Source organism: Grus americana, unplaced genomic scaffold, assembly GCF_028858705.1.
Source record: "Grus americana isolate bGruAme1 unplaced genomic scaffold, bGruAme1.mat scaffold_44, whole genome shotgun sequence".
NCBI classification, from domain to species: Eukaryota; Metazoa; Chordata; class Aves; order Gruiformes; family Gruidae; genus Grus; species Grus americana.
Genome location: NW_026561703.1, coordinates 198432 through 213837, shown reverse-complemented (window position 1 = coordinate 213837; position 15406 = coordinate 198432).

Below are 15406 nucleotides of genomic sequence, written 5' to 3'. Positions count from 1 at the left end.
CATCCCAGATGCTCCCAGGCTATTGCAGCTCAGAGCCACCCCTCCAACACAAAGCAGAGAGGGACACAGCCCCAGGTGAGCTGCTTTTGATGCCCTGCTAATTAGGCTAATTTAGGGAAAACCTGTTCCTGCCCAAGATAGGCAGGTGTCAGCAGTTACTTTCCACCTGGCAAGAAATATTAGAGCCACTCTGGTGTGCCTCTGAGTTTTGTGGGGATGTGTTTCCTTGCTCCCACAATGCTCCCATCACCTCTCCATTGGGCATTCCCTTTGCCCCGGGCCTGGAAGCTGGTTGCTCCCCAGTATGACCCTTTGCTCTCTGTTACCCTGTGGGGAAGGGCCTGCTCTGCTGCTTCCCCTCCACCACACTGTTACTGGAAAGCGGCAAAATAGTTCACTCTCTAAGGCTTATTTGGAAGTTTTAGAAAGCAGGCATTCTTTATTGCAGCGCTGGGTGCACGGGGGATAGCTCCACCTAAGGTGCACACCCAAAAGACAAAACTAGCAAGTATTTCTACTATGTTCATAGACATATTCAGTATCTTTCCCAGTAGTGCTTATCACAGGCAGGGATCTTCCTTGGGAACTTGTTAGCATATGCTAAGGTCTTTCCCCCATGTTTGTTGACACCTCGGGGTGGCTGTCCTCAGAGGTCTTCAGAATCACTCCGGGTATCACATATACCTTATCCCTCAAGGTCGGTTTTGGGATCACCTTGTAACTCTCTTATCTTTTTTTGCACATCTGTTCTTCCAAGGCCCAGCTCTTTAAAATGAGATTGTTCCAGAGCTCCTTAGCTTACAACTAATTGTTTCCTAAGTGACAATGGTTTCCCTTTTGTTTGGTTACATGGATTGAGCAATGGCTCTAATTGCTTGAATTGATCTTAAGATTTCCATAGTCACAGGTATCAACATCCTCATTGACAGGGAGGGGCTCACGGGAGAAGCACCCCAGCCCTGCCACCTTTGTGTTTGGCCAGTCCCCAGCTCCATCCCCTGCTCTGGGCGCTTCCCCCGGCTGCCACCAGCCCCTCGTTTATCAGGCCGGGGTGGTGGGAGATAGGGAGGGAGGCCGATAAGCCCTCCAGTGGCAGCGTGCTGGAAACAGTCCCACTGGTGCTGTTAGATCAGACCGCTGGGAAAATGCCTCCAGCTCCCCGGCCCACCAGCGCAGCGGGCTGGGGCTGGGGGGCTGCAGGGCTGTTGAAAAGCACAGAAGGAGGAGCCGTGTTGGAGCTGAAGTGTTTCGCTAGCAGGCTGCAGGGCTGGCTGCTGCCTCCCAGGGTACCGGGGCTTGTCAGGGGTCTGACCAGCAGCCCTAGGAAGGCTGCTTTGGCATCTGACCCTGCAGTCCGTCTCCATCCATAGGCTTCACTGCCTTTTTTCCCCAGCTGGTAAGAAAACTCACTTCTCCCTCCCTCCCTCCCTCGCTCCCCCAGGCCACCGGTGGCCAGAGGTCTCAGCTGGCTGGAAACATGCTGGTTGGGTGTTTGAGCTCCTTCGCAGGAGCTCTGGTATCCACACAGACCTCTCTAATAGGTATCTGCATGTTTTAGTTTTAAGATTTAGTTTTAACTCCCACCATATACTTTTCTTCAAAATGCTCTGTTTCCACAGACTGTTGCTTTTCTCAGTGTTTGCCCTCAAAAAGGGAAAAAAAAAAGAGAGACAAACTGCCAAGAACCATGAAAGGAAGCTTAGGAGCCCTGCTTATTTCTCCACTCCCAGAACCTCTCACCTCACTCATGCTGGTCCCCCTTGTTACCGCTCAAAGGGCAATAACAACTTTCCAAACAGAAATGCAGTTTAGAAAGCCAACATTGGTTTATTCAGCGCTGGGTGCATGGGGGATCTCTCCTCCTAACATGCACACCTAGCCTTTAATCCCTTATACGTTTATACACTTAGGTTACAAAACCATTACAAAATTACATTTGCATCACATGGTTACCTTATTGTGATGGGTAGAAAGTTTTCTCGCTTCGATTTAAACCTATATGCTTAGAGAAATTCAAGGAGCATGCCCAGTGAGGGGTGCTCATACCTCAAAGGTGGGTAGCTTTTAGAATGGAGGTGTGTTTTGCTATTAGAATTAGATTATAATGAACAAAGTTCAATCAAAGGACATGATTTTGACAGAAAATAAAATATTACTTGCACCCACTGCCAACTACAAGCTTTACTCCATCGTTCACTTCAGGTTGGGGCTATACAATGGACATAATCAGCAGCCACAAATTGGTTAGCAACCTGTGTTGGGTTTGCATGGCAAGGTTTTGGTAGCCTGGGGGGGCGTGGGGGGCTACAGGGGTGGCTTCTGTGAGAAGGATGAGGGGGTGTAGAGATTCCACCTGCAGCCCATGGAGGACCCCACACCAGAGCAGGGGGAGGCACCTGAAGGAGGCTGTGGCCCCGTGGGAAGCCCACACTGGAGCAAGCTCCTGGCAGGAGCTGTGGACCCGTGGAGAGAGGAGCCCACACCAGAGCAGGTTTGCTGGCAGGACTTGTGACCCCGTGGGGGACCCACGCTGGAGCAGTCTGCTCCTGAAGGTCCGCACCCCGTGGGAGAGACTCACGTTGGAGAAGTTGGTGAAGGACTGTCTCCCGTGAGAGGGACTCCTCCATGCTGGAGCAGGGGAACGACGAGAGGAGTCCTCCCCCTGAGGAGGAAGAAGCGGCAGAAACAACGTGTGATGAACTGACCCTAACCCCCATTCCCCGTCCCCCTGTGCTGCTGAGGGGGGGCAGAGGTTGAAGCCAGGAGTGAAGTTGAGCCTGGGAAGATGGGAGGGGTGGGGGCAGGTGTTTTCAGATTTGATTTTATTTCTCATTCCTCTACTCTGTTTCGCTTAGTAACAAATGAGGTGAATTTCCTCTCTAAGTTCAGTCTGTTTTGCTCGTGACGATAACTAGCGAGTGATCTCTCCCTGTCCTTATCTCGACCCAGAAGCTTTTTGTTAGACTTTTTCTCTCTCCCCTGTCTGGTGAACAAGGGACATGATAGAGCAGCTCTGGTGGGCACCTGGCCCCCAGCCAGGGTCAACCCACCACAACCCTCCAAAACAGATGGGGATTCCCCAGCATTTCACAAGGCCCTGCACACAGGGAGGACCCTCCCTCAATCCCAGGAGTTATGCAAAGTCCATTCCCCTTACAAATGTCCTTCCATTCCCTCAGCTTGCCTCTTAGTTGCCTCAATTTCTTGCCTCACAGCCATGCTGCAGAGCTGGGCCCTGGCTCCCACACAGTCTCACTACCTCCCTCTTGGGTTTCCTGTACGTGCATTTTACCAAAGCCTCGCGCTTCCCAGCTTGAATGGTTTAAAATGCATTACAAGAAAGCTATGGAGTATTTGGAGACAAACTCCCTACTTCATTTATTCTCCAAAATCTCCAACATGAGGTTCCTTGCTCGGGGAAAACCTTCTCCCAGGCTGGGAAACAACCCAGTGCGAGGTGTAAGTGCCCATCAGCCGTGCCCGGGGGCTGCAAGCCAGGTCTGTCACACCAAACCCTGGGCAAAAAAACCCCCAAAACACCACCGCCAGCTGTTCCTGGTACGGTCCAGCCCCCATGAGATGAAGGGACAAGGTGCCACCGAGTGGGTGAGCCACCTCCGGGCGTGGGCAAGCTGCTGCCGGGTGCGATCACACCCACGATGCCGGGCCCCGGGTGTCCCGGAGTGGGGGAGACCGGAAGCAGGACCCGAGCATCCCCGGTGCCAGGGGTGGGGGGAGCCAGCCTTCCCCAGGCCCGGAGCCACTAGAGAGCAATAGCTGAATGTCCCACACCCACAGCAGCTGAAGGCCAGCCAGGGAGCAGCTGAGGGACCCCCAGGGATGCACAGGGACTGCTCAGGTGTCCATAGGGACACACCAGGGCATCTTTCCTGAAGATTAAAAAACAAAAAAAACCCAAGTCTTTTTGAACTTTTCTGCTCAGTGGGTAAGGGAGACACACCTTCAGCATCCAGGACATCCCAGATGCTCCCAGGCTATTGCAGCTCAGAGCCACCCCTCCAACACAAAGCAGAGAGAGACACAGCCCCAGGTGAGCTGCTTTTGATGCCCTGCTAATTAGGCTAATTTAGGGAAAACCTGTTCCTGCCCAAGATAGGCAGGTGTCAGCAGTTACTTTCCACCTGGCAAGAAATATTAGAGCCACTCTGGTGTGCCTCTGAGTTTTGTGGGGATGTGTTTCCTTGCTCCCACAATGCTCCCATCACCTCTCCATTGGGCATTCCCTTTGCCCCGGGCCTGGAAGCTGGTTGCTCCCCAGTATGACCCTTTGCTCTCTGTTACCCTGTGGGGAAGGGCCTGCTCTGCTGCTTCCCCTCCACCACACTGAAAGCGGCAAAATAGTTCACTCTCTAAGGCTTATTTGGAAGTTTTAGAAAGCAGGCATTCTTTATTGCAGCGCTGGGTGCACGGGGGATAACTCCACCTAAGGTGCACACCCAAAAGACAAAACTAGCAAGTATTTCTACTATGTTCATAGACATATTCAGTATCTTTCCCAGTAGTGCTTCTCACAGGCAGGGATCTTCCTTGGGAACTCGTTAGCATATGCTAAGGTCTTTCCCCCATGTTTGTTGACACCTCGGGGTGGCTGTCCTCAGAGGTCTTCAGAATCACTCCGGGTATCACATATACCTTATCCCTCAAGGCCGGTTTTGGGATCACCTTGTAACTCTCTTTTTTTGCACATCTGTTCTTCCAAGGCCCAGCTCTTTAAAATGAGATTGTTCCAGAGCTCCTTATCTTACAACTAATTGTTTCCTAAGTGACAATGGTTTCCCTTTTGTTTGGTTACATGGATTGAGCAATGGCTCTAATTGCTTGAATTGATCTTAAGATTTCCATAGTCACAGGTATCAACATCCTCATTGACAGGGAGGGGCTCACGGGAGAAGCACCCCAGCCCTGCCACCTTTGTGTTTGGCCAGTCCCCAGCTCCAGCCCCTGCTCTGGGCGCTTCCCCCGGCTGCCACCAGCCCCTCGTTTATCAGGCCGGGGTGGTGGGAGATAGGGAGGGAGGCCGATAAGCCCTCCAGTGGCAGCGTGCTGGAAACAGTCCCACTGGTGCTGTTAGATCAGAGCGCTGGGAAAATGCCTCCAGCTCCCCGGCCCACCAGCGCAGCGGGCTGGGGCTGGGGGGCTGCAGGGCTGTTGAAAAGCACAGAAGGAGGAGCCGTGTTGGAGCTGAAGTGTTTCGCTAGCAGGCTGCAGGGCTGGCTGCTGCCTCCCAGGGTACCGGGGCTTGTCAGGGCTCTGACCAGCAGCCCTAGGAAGGCTGCTTTGGCATCTGACCCTGCAGTCCGTCTCCATCCATAGGCTTCACTGCCTTTTTTCCCCAGCTGGTAAGAAAACTCACTTCTCCCTCCCTCCCTCGCTCCCCCAGGCCACCGGTGGCCAGAGGTCTCAGCTGGCTGGAAACATGCTGGTTGGGTGTTTGAGCTCCTTCGCAGGAGCTCTGGTATCCACACAGACCTCTCTAATAGGTATCTGCATGTTTTAGTTAAGATTTAGTTTTAACTCCCACCATATACTTTTCTTCAAAATGCTCTGTTTCCACAGACTGTTGCTTTTCTCAGTGTTTGCCCTCAAAAAGGGAAAAAAAAAAGAGAGACAAACTGCCAAGAACCATGAAAGGAAGCTTAGGAGCCCTGCTTATTTCTCCACTCCCAGAACCTCTCACCTCACTCATGCCGGTCCCCCTTGTTACCGCTCAAAGGGCAATAACAACTTTCCAAACAGAAATGCAGTTTAGAAAGCCAACATTGGTTTATTCAGCGCTGGGTGCATGGGGGATCTCTCCTCCTAACATGCACACCTAGCCTTTAAGCCCTTATACGTTTATACACTTAGGTTACAAAACCATTACAAAATTACATTTGCATCACATGGTTACCTTATTGTGATGGGTAGAAAGTTTTCTCGCTTCGATTTAAACCTATATGCTTAGAGAAATTCAAGGAGCATGCCCAGTGAGGGGTGCTCATACCTCAAAGGTGGGTAGCTTTTAGAATGGAGGTGTGTTTTGCTATTAGAATTAGATTATAATGAACAAAGTTCAATCAAAGGACATGATTTTGACAGAAAATAAAATATTACTTGCACCCACTGCCAACTACAAGCTTTACTCCATCGTTCACTTCAGGTTGGGGCTATACAATGGACATAATCAGCAGCCACAAATTGGTTAGCAACCTGTGTTGGGTTTGCATGGCAAGGTTTTGGTAGCCTGGGGGGGCGTGGGGGGCTACAGGGGTGGCTTCTGTGAGAAGGATGAGGGGGTGTAGAGATTCCACCTGCAGCCCATGGAGGACCCCACACCAGAGCAGGGGGAGGCACCTGAAGGAGGCTGTGGCCCCGTGGGAAGCCCACACTGGAGCAAGCTCCTGGCAGGAGCTGTGGACCCGTGGAGAGAGGAGCCCACGCCAGAGCAGGTTTGCTGGCAGGACTTGTGACCCCGTGGGGGACCCACGCTGGAGCAGTCTGCTCCTGAAGGTCTGCACCCCGTGGGAGAGACTCACGTTGGAGAAGTTGGTGAAGGACTGTCTCCCTTGAGAGGGACTCCTCCATGCTGGAGCAGGGGAACGACGAGAGGAGTCCTCCCCCTGAGGAGGAAGAAGCGGCAGAAACAACGTGTGATCAACTGACCCTAACCCCCATTCCCCGTCCCCCTGTGCCGCTGAGGGGGGGCAGAGGTTGAAGCCAGGAGTGAAGTTGAGCCTGGGAAGATGGGAGGGGTGGGGGCAGGTGTTTTCAGATTTGATTTTATTTCTCATTCCTCTACTCTGTTTCGCTTAGTAACAAATGAGGTGAATTTCCTCTCTAAGTTCAGTCTGTTTTGCTCGTGACGATAACTAGCGAGTGATCTCTCCCTGTCCTTATCTCGACCCAGAAGCTTTTTGCTATACTTTTTCTCTCTCCCCTGTCTGGTGAACAAGGGACATGATAGAGCAGCTCTGGTGGGCACCTGGCCCCCAGCCAGGGTCAACCCACCACAACCCTCCAAAACAGATGGGGATTCCCCTGCATTTCACAAGGCCCTGCACACAGGGAGGACCCTCCCTCAATCCCAGGAGTTATGCAAAGTCCATTCCCCTTACAAATGTCCTTCCATTCCCTCAGCTTGCCTCTTAGTTGCCTCAATTTCTTGCCTCACAGCCATGCTGCAGAGCTGGGCCCTGGCTCCCACACAGTCTCACTACCTCCCTCTTGGGTTTCCTGTACGTGCATTTTACCAAAGCCTCGCGCTTCCCAGCTTGAATGGTTTAAAATGCATTACAAGAAAGCTATGGAGTATTTGGAGACAAACTCCCTACTTCATTTATTCTCCAAAATCTCCAACATGAGGCTCCTTGCTCGGGGAAAACCTTCTCCCAGGCTGGGAAACAACCCAGTGCGAGGTGTAAGTGCCCATCAGCCGTGCCCGGGGGCTGCAAGCCAGGTCTGTCACACCAAACCCTGGGCAAAAAAACCCCCAAAACACCACCGCCAGCTGTTCCTGGTACGGTCCAGCCCCCATGAGATGAAGGGACAAGGTGCCACCGAGTGGGTGAGCCACCTCCGGGCGTGGGCAAGCTGCTGCCGGGTGCGATCACACCCACGATGCCGGGCCCGGGTGTCCCGGAGTGGGGGAGACCGGAAGCAGGACCCGAGCATCCCCGGTGCCAGGGGTGGGGGGAGCCAGCCTTCCCCAGGCCAGGAGCCACTAGAGAGCAATAGCTCTATGTCCCACACCCACAGCAGCTGAAGGCCAGCCAGGGAGCAGCTGAGGAACCCCCAGGGATGCACAGGGACTGCTCAGGTGTCCATAGGGACACACCAGGGCATCTTTCCTGAAGATTAAAAAACAAAAAAACAAGTCTTTTTGAACTTTTCTGCTCAGTGGGTAAGGGAGACACACCTTCAGCATCCAGGACATCCCAGATGCTCCCAGGCTATTGCAGCTCAGAGCCACCCCTCCAACACAAAGCAGAGAGGGACACAGCCCCAGGTGAGCTGCTTTTTATGCCCTGCTAATTAGGCTAATTTAGGGAAAACCTGTTCCTGCCCAAGATAGGCAGGTGTCAGCAGTTACTTTCCACCTGGCAAGAAATATTAGAGCCACTCTGGTGTGCCTCTGAGTTTTGTGGGGATGTGTTTCCTTGCTCCCACAATGCTCCCATCACCTCTCCATTGGGCATTCCCTTTGCCCCGGGCCTGGAAGCTGGTTGCTCCCCAGTATGACCCTTTGCTCTCTGTTACCCTGTGGGGAAGGGCCTGCTCTGCTGCTTCCCCTCCACCACACTGTTACTGGAAAGCGGCAAAATAGTTCACTCTCTAAGGCTTATTTGGAAGTTTTAGAAAGCAGGCATTCTTTATTGCAGCGCTGGGTGCACGGGGGATAACTCCACCTAAGGTGCACACCCAAAAGACAAAACTAGCAAGTATTTCTACTATGTTCATAGACATATTCAGTATCTTTCCCAGTAGTGCTTATCACAGGCAGGGATCTTCCTTGGGAACTCGTTAGCATATGCTAAGGTCTTTCCCCCATGTTTGTTGACACCTCGGGGTGGCTGTCCTCAGAGGTCTTCAGACTCACTCCTGGTATCACATATACCTTATCCCTCAAGGCCGGTTTTGGGATCACCTTGTAACTCTCTTATCTTTTTTTGCACATCTGTTCTTCCAAGGCCCAGCTCTTTAAAATGAGATTGTTCCAGAGCTCCTTAGCTTACAACTAATTGTTTCCTAAGTGACAATGGTTTCCCTTTTGTTTGGTTACATGGATTGAGCAATGGCTCTAATTGCTTGAATTGATCTTAAGATTTCCATAGTCACAGGTATCAACATCCTCATTGACAGGGAGGGGCTCACGGGAGAAGCACCCCAGCCCTGCCACCTTTGTGTTTGGCCAGTCCCCAGCTCCAGCCCCTGCTCTGGGCGCTTCCCCCGGCTGCCACCAGCCCCTCGTTTATCAGGCCGGGGTGGTGGGAGATAGGGAGGGAGGCCGATAAGCCCTCCAGTGGCAGCGTGCTGGAAACAGTCCCACTGGTGCTGTTAGATCAGAGCGCTGGGAAAATGCCTCCAGCTCCCCGGCCCACCAGCGCAGCGGGCTGGGGCTGGGGGGCTGCAGGGCTGTTGAAAAGCACAGAAGGAGGAGCCGTGTTGGAGCTGAAGTGTTTCGCTAGCAGGCTGCAGGGCTGGCTGCTGCCTCCCAGGGTACCGGGGCTTGTCAGGGGTCTGACCAGCAGCCCTAGGAAGGCTGCTTTGGCATCTGACCCTGCAGTCCGTCTCCATCCATAGGCTTCACTGCCTTTTTTCCCCAGCTGGTAAGAAAACTCACTTCTCCCACCCACCCACCCACGCTCCCCCAGGCCACCGGTGGCCAGAGGTCTCAGCTGGCTGGAAACATGCTGGTTGGGTATTTGAGCTCCTTCGCAGGAGCTCTGGTATCCACACAGACCTCTCTAATAGGTATCTGCATGTTTTAGTTAAGATTTAGTTTTAACTCCCACCATATACTTTTCTTCAAAATGCTCTGTTTCCACAGACTGTTGCTTTTCTCAGTGTTTGCCCTCAAAAAGGGAAAAAAAAAAGAGCTGTGGACAAGGGGAGAAAAAAAAAAAATAAGGCAACATTAATAAAGCAGGAGTTTTCTATTAAGTCTGAGGGACTGGACACTCTGGCTTTCTTGGATGCTGAAATCCTCTAGTGCGAGCTAAATCTCATACACTTCATTTTCCCAATCTCTCCTTCAATATATTTTAAGAGAACATTGCTAATAGCAGAGTAAATAGTGTCCTAACTGCAAACGTGGGGTCTGCAGGGTGGTGTGGGGTCAGCCTATGGGCTGTGGCATTCTCCACTGTGCTCTGCTTGTGGTCTCAGCCCTCACTCCGTAATCAGGGGGTTGAGCTTGAAGAGCTTTTAATTAGCACCATTTGGACGAGAGGCACAAATCCACTGGCAGTTCTGAGTAGCCAAAAAAGGACTATTTTGGACTATCTGCCCAGTTCACAGGCCACCTAGTTTGCAAACACATCCCAGCCCTCTCTACAAGATCAAGGTACGTAAGGCACGATACAAATGTAAATCTCGCTTTCAAAGCCACAGTGAGCGGCCCTGCTTTGTGACGTGCTGCCTTTGTCCTACGTAACACTCAGAAACCAAGGTGTAATCACGTTGTTTTGGATGCAAAGCTTAGAAAGACCGTCTTCTCCAGCTGAAGTTTCCTCTAGTGGAAAGATGCATGCAGGAACAGCGCTGGGATGGGCAGTTGTAGCTCTTGGATGGAGATGATGCATTCTAGGGCTGGAGCAGCGTGGATCCGATCTGTTCCTAGCAGTGCCAAAATCGCTCTGGGTTCTTGCTGTTCCCTGTCTGGCCAGGGCTGGGAGAGGCTGAGAACTGCGTCTGTAAGCAGTGCTCTGCACAAAGCACTGCGGGTTTGGGATGGATTGATAGCTGCTGTGATTTTAGATGTCATGTGGCTTCACACATAGTCGGTAAAGCTCCTCTTCATTTTCCCAGTAACCAGACGTGAATCACATCACAACAGGGCTCCATTGCCATCCACCCTGAGAAAGCAGCAATGGATTCTTCTACTAGGTTGGTAGAAGGATGGTAACAGCATCTTCATAGCACTCATCCTCCTTGCCATCTGCCCGACTTGATCCATCACAGGTCAAAGTCAGCGCTGCCACGATGAAACACGTGGCCTGCTCCTGTTGGGGAGAAGGGTCCAAGGATGATGCTGTGAACAATTCACATCCTTGGTAGATGAGGCGTGAAATGGGTCCCTGAACAGATAATGTAGCTTTAGCACTGGGAAAGCATCACAACACATCCGTGCAATGGCTCGCTCAGGTGGGGCCAAGAGCATGGAAGGAGGTTTCCTCTCTGCAGGCTGCGCTGCGGGAAGCCCTGCGAGGAGCCGGGTACAGGATCGCTCTGGCTCCATCCCCCCGCAGTGGTTTTACAGGCCCCGGCAGGACTCGTATTGAGTGGAAGCACGTGAATTGAGGGGAGGGGGCAGAGAGAGAGTAACTCCCTGCAAGTGGCCAAATGTCATAAACACACTCACTAACCACTTTTCAGAATACACACGTAATCATAGGTAGTATTTATATTTTTACCACCCCAGTGGGACTTTGGCAACTAAATCGGATTTTCCCACCCTGACCCAAATAAACGTTCAGGAGTGGAAAGAACAGATTGCCTTTGCCAGAAACAACCATGTGCTCATTCCAGGGGGATGGCAGCTGAGCGATTCTCATTTCTCTGGACCACTTAGACCTTGCAAAGCTCCCCCCTCTTCCCCCTGAGCTCTGGAGAACCCACTCACATTGGGCCTGATCCAAGCTCCACCAAAGTTGGTGGAAAGTCTCCATCTGGCTCACACAGATTTTTACCAATCCCTCGACCATTAAAATGGAGCCAGAAAGGTTGGGTGGGTAGAGTCCAAACATTTCCATCCCTCCTCAGAAAAATCTTTACCCACATTTCAGACCTGATCCCTGAAATGTCCCTCCATTAGGAATGGACACAGGGGAGCAATCCCCAGGAAAGGGCCGCCTTCCCCTACCCCCAGTAGGGTACCTTTAAGGCCACAGGCTCCCCAACTGCCAGGATAGCCCTTGATGGCTATTTGCATAGCCATCACAGTGGCCTCCTGATGTCACAAGCTACCTCACCACATTCTGTTCCGGACCCTATAAATACTGGCCCCCCAGCACTTGTCCCACATTCGCTGAGCTTTCGAGTCCTCAGACTCTCCACTAGTTGGAAGAATGAAGGCTCAACGATGCGAAGCGAGCGGGCGCTCACCTCTGTGTGGGCGCCCACAGGAGGAGCTGCAGGAGGCGCGGAGGAAGAGGCTGCGTCAGAGGGGAGGCACCATCAGCTACGCGGTCCTCTTCCACGTAGCTGATGGTGCAGAGCCAATGGAGGTGGATCCACCTGAAGACGAGGAGGAGCCGATGGAGGTGGATCCACCTCCAGGATGGCTCCCCTGGCACCACAACATCGTGCCAGGGCTCCCCTCCACGCCACCATCGACGCGGTGCCGTAGGGTCATCCGGCCAGTGCCCTACCGCCGGCCCTGCCTCCGCGCTCGGCGCTAGCCGGGAGGCTGACCCTCCGCGCCTGGCCGGCCTGCAGGCTTCCTTCCCGTCCCCCGTCCTCTGCCCTACCCCTCACCCCTTCTGAAGGGGTGTCATCTCTTCTGCACTGAGCCCCGAGAAAAGGGGACAAGACAACATGGCGTCACAGCTTCAGCCGCTGCGCCAGGAGAAGTCCCTCAGCGGGCCACCGAGGTCCCTGGGGCCTGGAGACGGGGTCTCTTCGGCCTGGAGACGAGAAGGCTGCCCGACGGGAGGCTGCAGAGGAAGCCAGACGCTCCACGGCGGCACACGAAGAACAGCAGTGTGTCAAGCAAAGACGTAAGAGACAGCCGCTCCTCTGGAGAGGCAGACCACCACAGGCCTGCCAGGAAGGAGTGCTGGCCTTCAGCATTAAGGCCCCTTCTAGCTGTCTCGTTCATTCTTTTCAAGGCTGGACAAGTAAAAAATAAATAACTAAATAAGTAACAGTGAAAATGCTTTCCCTCTCTCTTCTTTGGTACTTTGGTAACTGTGTCCGGGCTCCACTCGGCCCATGGAAGGGGACGTGCGAGTGCCCCCTGCATTGCAAAATCAGCCAGGGGTTCCTGACAGCCGTTTAACTCGGCTTTAAGGGATGCTCCTGTACCCTGTTCTGCTCTGAAGGGGCAGCACCTTCCAGGGGAGGAATGGAAACCCCATCCAGGACCCTGCAACATCTGAAGCTCTGATGGCTCTTTCTCTGCAGCCTGGAGGGCTCAGCGCAGTGGACACAGGGTCCTCTGTGCTGGCAGGGCTTCAGCAGATCTGTTGGCTAGTGGGCCAGTGACTTTGGGTCATCATGGCCACTGGGGTCTGTCCTGGGCCATAAAACTCTTCTAGGGGTCACACAGTGACTTAATGAAATCCTGTAGTCACCTGGGGACAGGTTCAGGTAATGGAGAAAGAAAAAAACAGGCGAGAACAATAATCCTTTGCAATGGCTTCTCTTCCTCTTGCTTTCTCTTAGTCTGTTGGGTTTTTTGTTGCTTTGGGGTTTTTTTCCCTGTTATTGTACTGGTTCCTGGTTTTTTCCTTCTGGTCTCCTGACTTTTCTGTAGCACTTTCTTTTCCCAGTATCTCTTTTTCTCCCCCCCTCCCCCTTTTCTGCACTTGTGGTTTTTTCTGTGCAAACCAGGGCCCACATTTCATTTACATCTTGCCTGGCACGCCTGCTGATGTTTGTGCACAGTGCCCTAGGCCGTGGTTTGCATGTGTTGATGTGCTCCCATTTAGTCTCTCCTTTTTTTTCTTTGGAGAAAAAAAAAGATATAGCTTTCCTTAGTGGTGCCTTCATATCAAAAAAAATCCCCCACACTTTAAGGTCTTCTCTAATGCCCTTTCTCTCCCCTTGATCAGGCACTGGGCACTGCAAAGGGACACACAGGGACCACAGTCCCAGTGCCTGGCAGTGCGGCACTGCTGCCCGTTCCTGTCCCAAGTAGACCAGCGCTGGAGGAAGAGCCCAAGATCTCAAACACCTCCAGACAGGTCTGGAGGTCTGGCCTGACAACACATTCCATCCTCTCCTGCAGCACCTTCTCCCCCTGCCCAGCACCAAGGAGGTCTCGGGCTGCCGGCAGACTCACGAAGCCTTCAGTTATGCTTCCATCATGGCTCCAGCCCTGGAAGAAATGTATTTATTTATCAATAAAAAATGAGACTGTGATCTCATGTCTGGGATGAAGCAGGTCCTGACAAATCATGCCAAACAGTTCCTGTTACTGCAGGGACCAGAATAGCAACATCCACGCCAGGGCTCTGCTAGCGGATGGATTATCTTCAGGAAGACACTTTGGGAACGTACCCTGGGAAGAGCAGGATAATTTTGGTTTCCAAAAGCTCCTTCTGCATTAAGATCCAGGGGGAGAGTGAAGAGGAAGGTGGGCAAAGTGTGCCAGGCACAGTTCTTCCAGCACCCTTGTGTTGGATTTGCATGGGAAGGTTTTGGTAGCTGGGGGGGGGGGGCGGGGGGGCGGTCTACAGGGGTGGCTTCTGTGAGAAGCTGCTAGAAGCTTCCCCTGTGTCTGACAGAGCCAATGCCAACCGGCTCCAAGATGGACCCACCACTGGCCAAGGCCAAGCCCATCAGCACCTCCGTGATAACATATTTAAAAAGGAAAAAAACAGTTAGAGAGGGAGCTTTTGCAGCCGGAAAGAGGAGTGAGAAGATGTAGAAACTCTGCAGACACCATGGTGAAGCAGGCTGTCCCCCTGCAGCCCATGGAGGAAGGATGAGGGGGTGTAGAGAGTCCACCTGCAGCCCATGGAGGACCCCACACCAGAGCAGGGGGAGGCACCTGAAGGAGGCTGTGGCCCCGTGGGAAGCCCACACTGGAGCAAGCTCCTGGCAGGAGCTGTGGACCCGTGGAGAGAGGAGCCCACGCCAGAGCAGGTTTGCTGGCAGGACTTGTGACCCCGTGGGGGACCCACGCTGGAGCAGTCTGCTCCTGAAGGTCTGCACCCCGTGGGAGAGACTCACGTTGGAGAAGTTGGTGAAGGACTGTCTCCCATGAGAGGGACTCCTCCATGCTGGAGCAGGGGAACGATGAGAGGAGTCCTCCCCCTGTGGAGGAAGAAGCGGCAGAAACAACGTGTGATGAACTGACCGTAACCCCCATTCCCTGTCCCCCTGTGCTGCTGAGGGGGGGCAGAGGTTGAAGCTGGGAGTGAAGTTGAGCCTGGGAAGATGGGAGGGGTGGGGGCAGGTGTTTTCAGATTTGATTTTATTTCTCATTCCTCTACTCTGTTTCGCTTAGTAACAAATGAGGTGAATTTCCTCTCTAAGTTCAGTCTGTTTTGCTCGTGACGATAACTAGCGAGTGATCTCTCCCTGTCCTTATCTCGACCCAGAAGCTTTTTGTTAGACTTTTTCTCCCCTGTTTGGTAAACCAGGGGAGTGATAGAGCAGCTCTGGTGGGCATCTGGCCCCCAGCCAGGGTCAACCCACCACACTGTTGCATAGGAAAAGCGTGAAGTCCAAGAAAATAGTTTTCTAGCACTGAAGTCAGTGGGTTGTCACCAGTTTCCAGGCTGCACTCTGGAAGTTCATGCTGAGCAGAACTGGTTAGAGTTTGTCCATGAAATAGATTCCTCAGAGCAAGCAGATTGACCAAAACCATGAACAGGTTAGAGGAAAGTGAATTTGACAAGTTTTGCCAGGAGAAAAGGGGGAAAAAATGGCAGCAGATGATCAAGAGGTGACAAGGCTTTCTTATTAGCCAGAGGTGAAAGGATGATCTTCTGTTCTGTGGATTACTTGTAGGTTATAT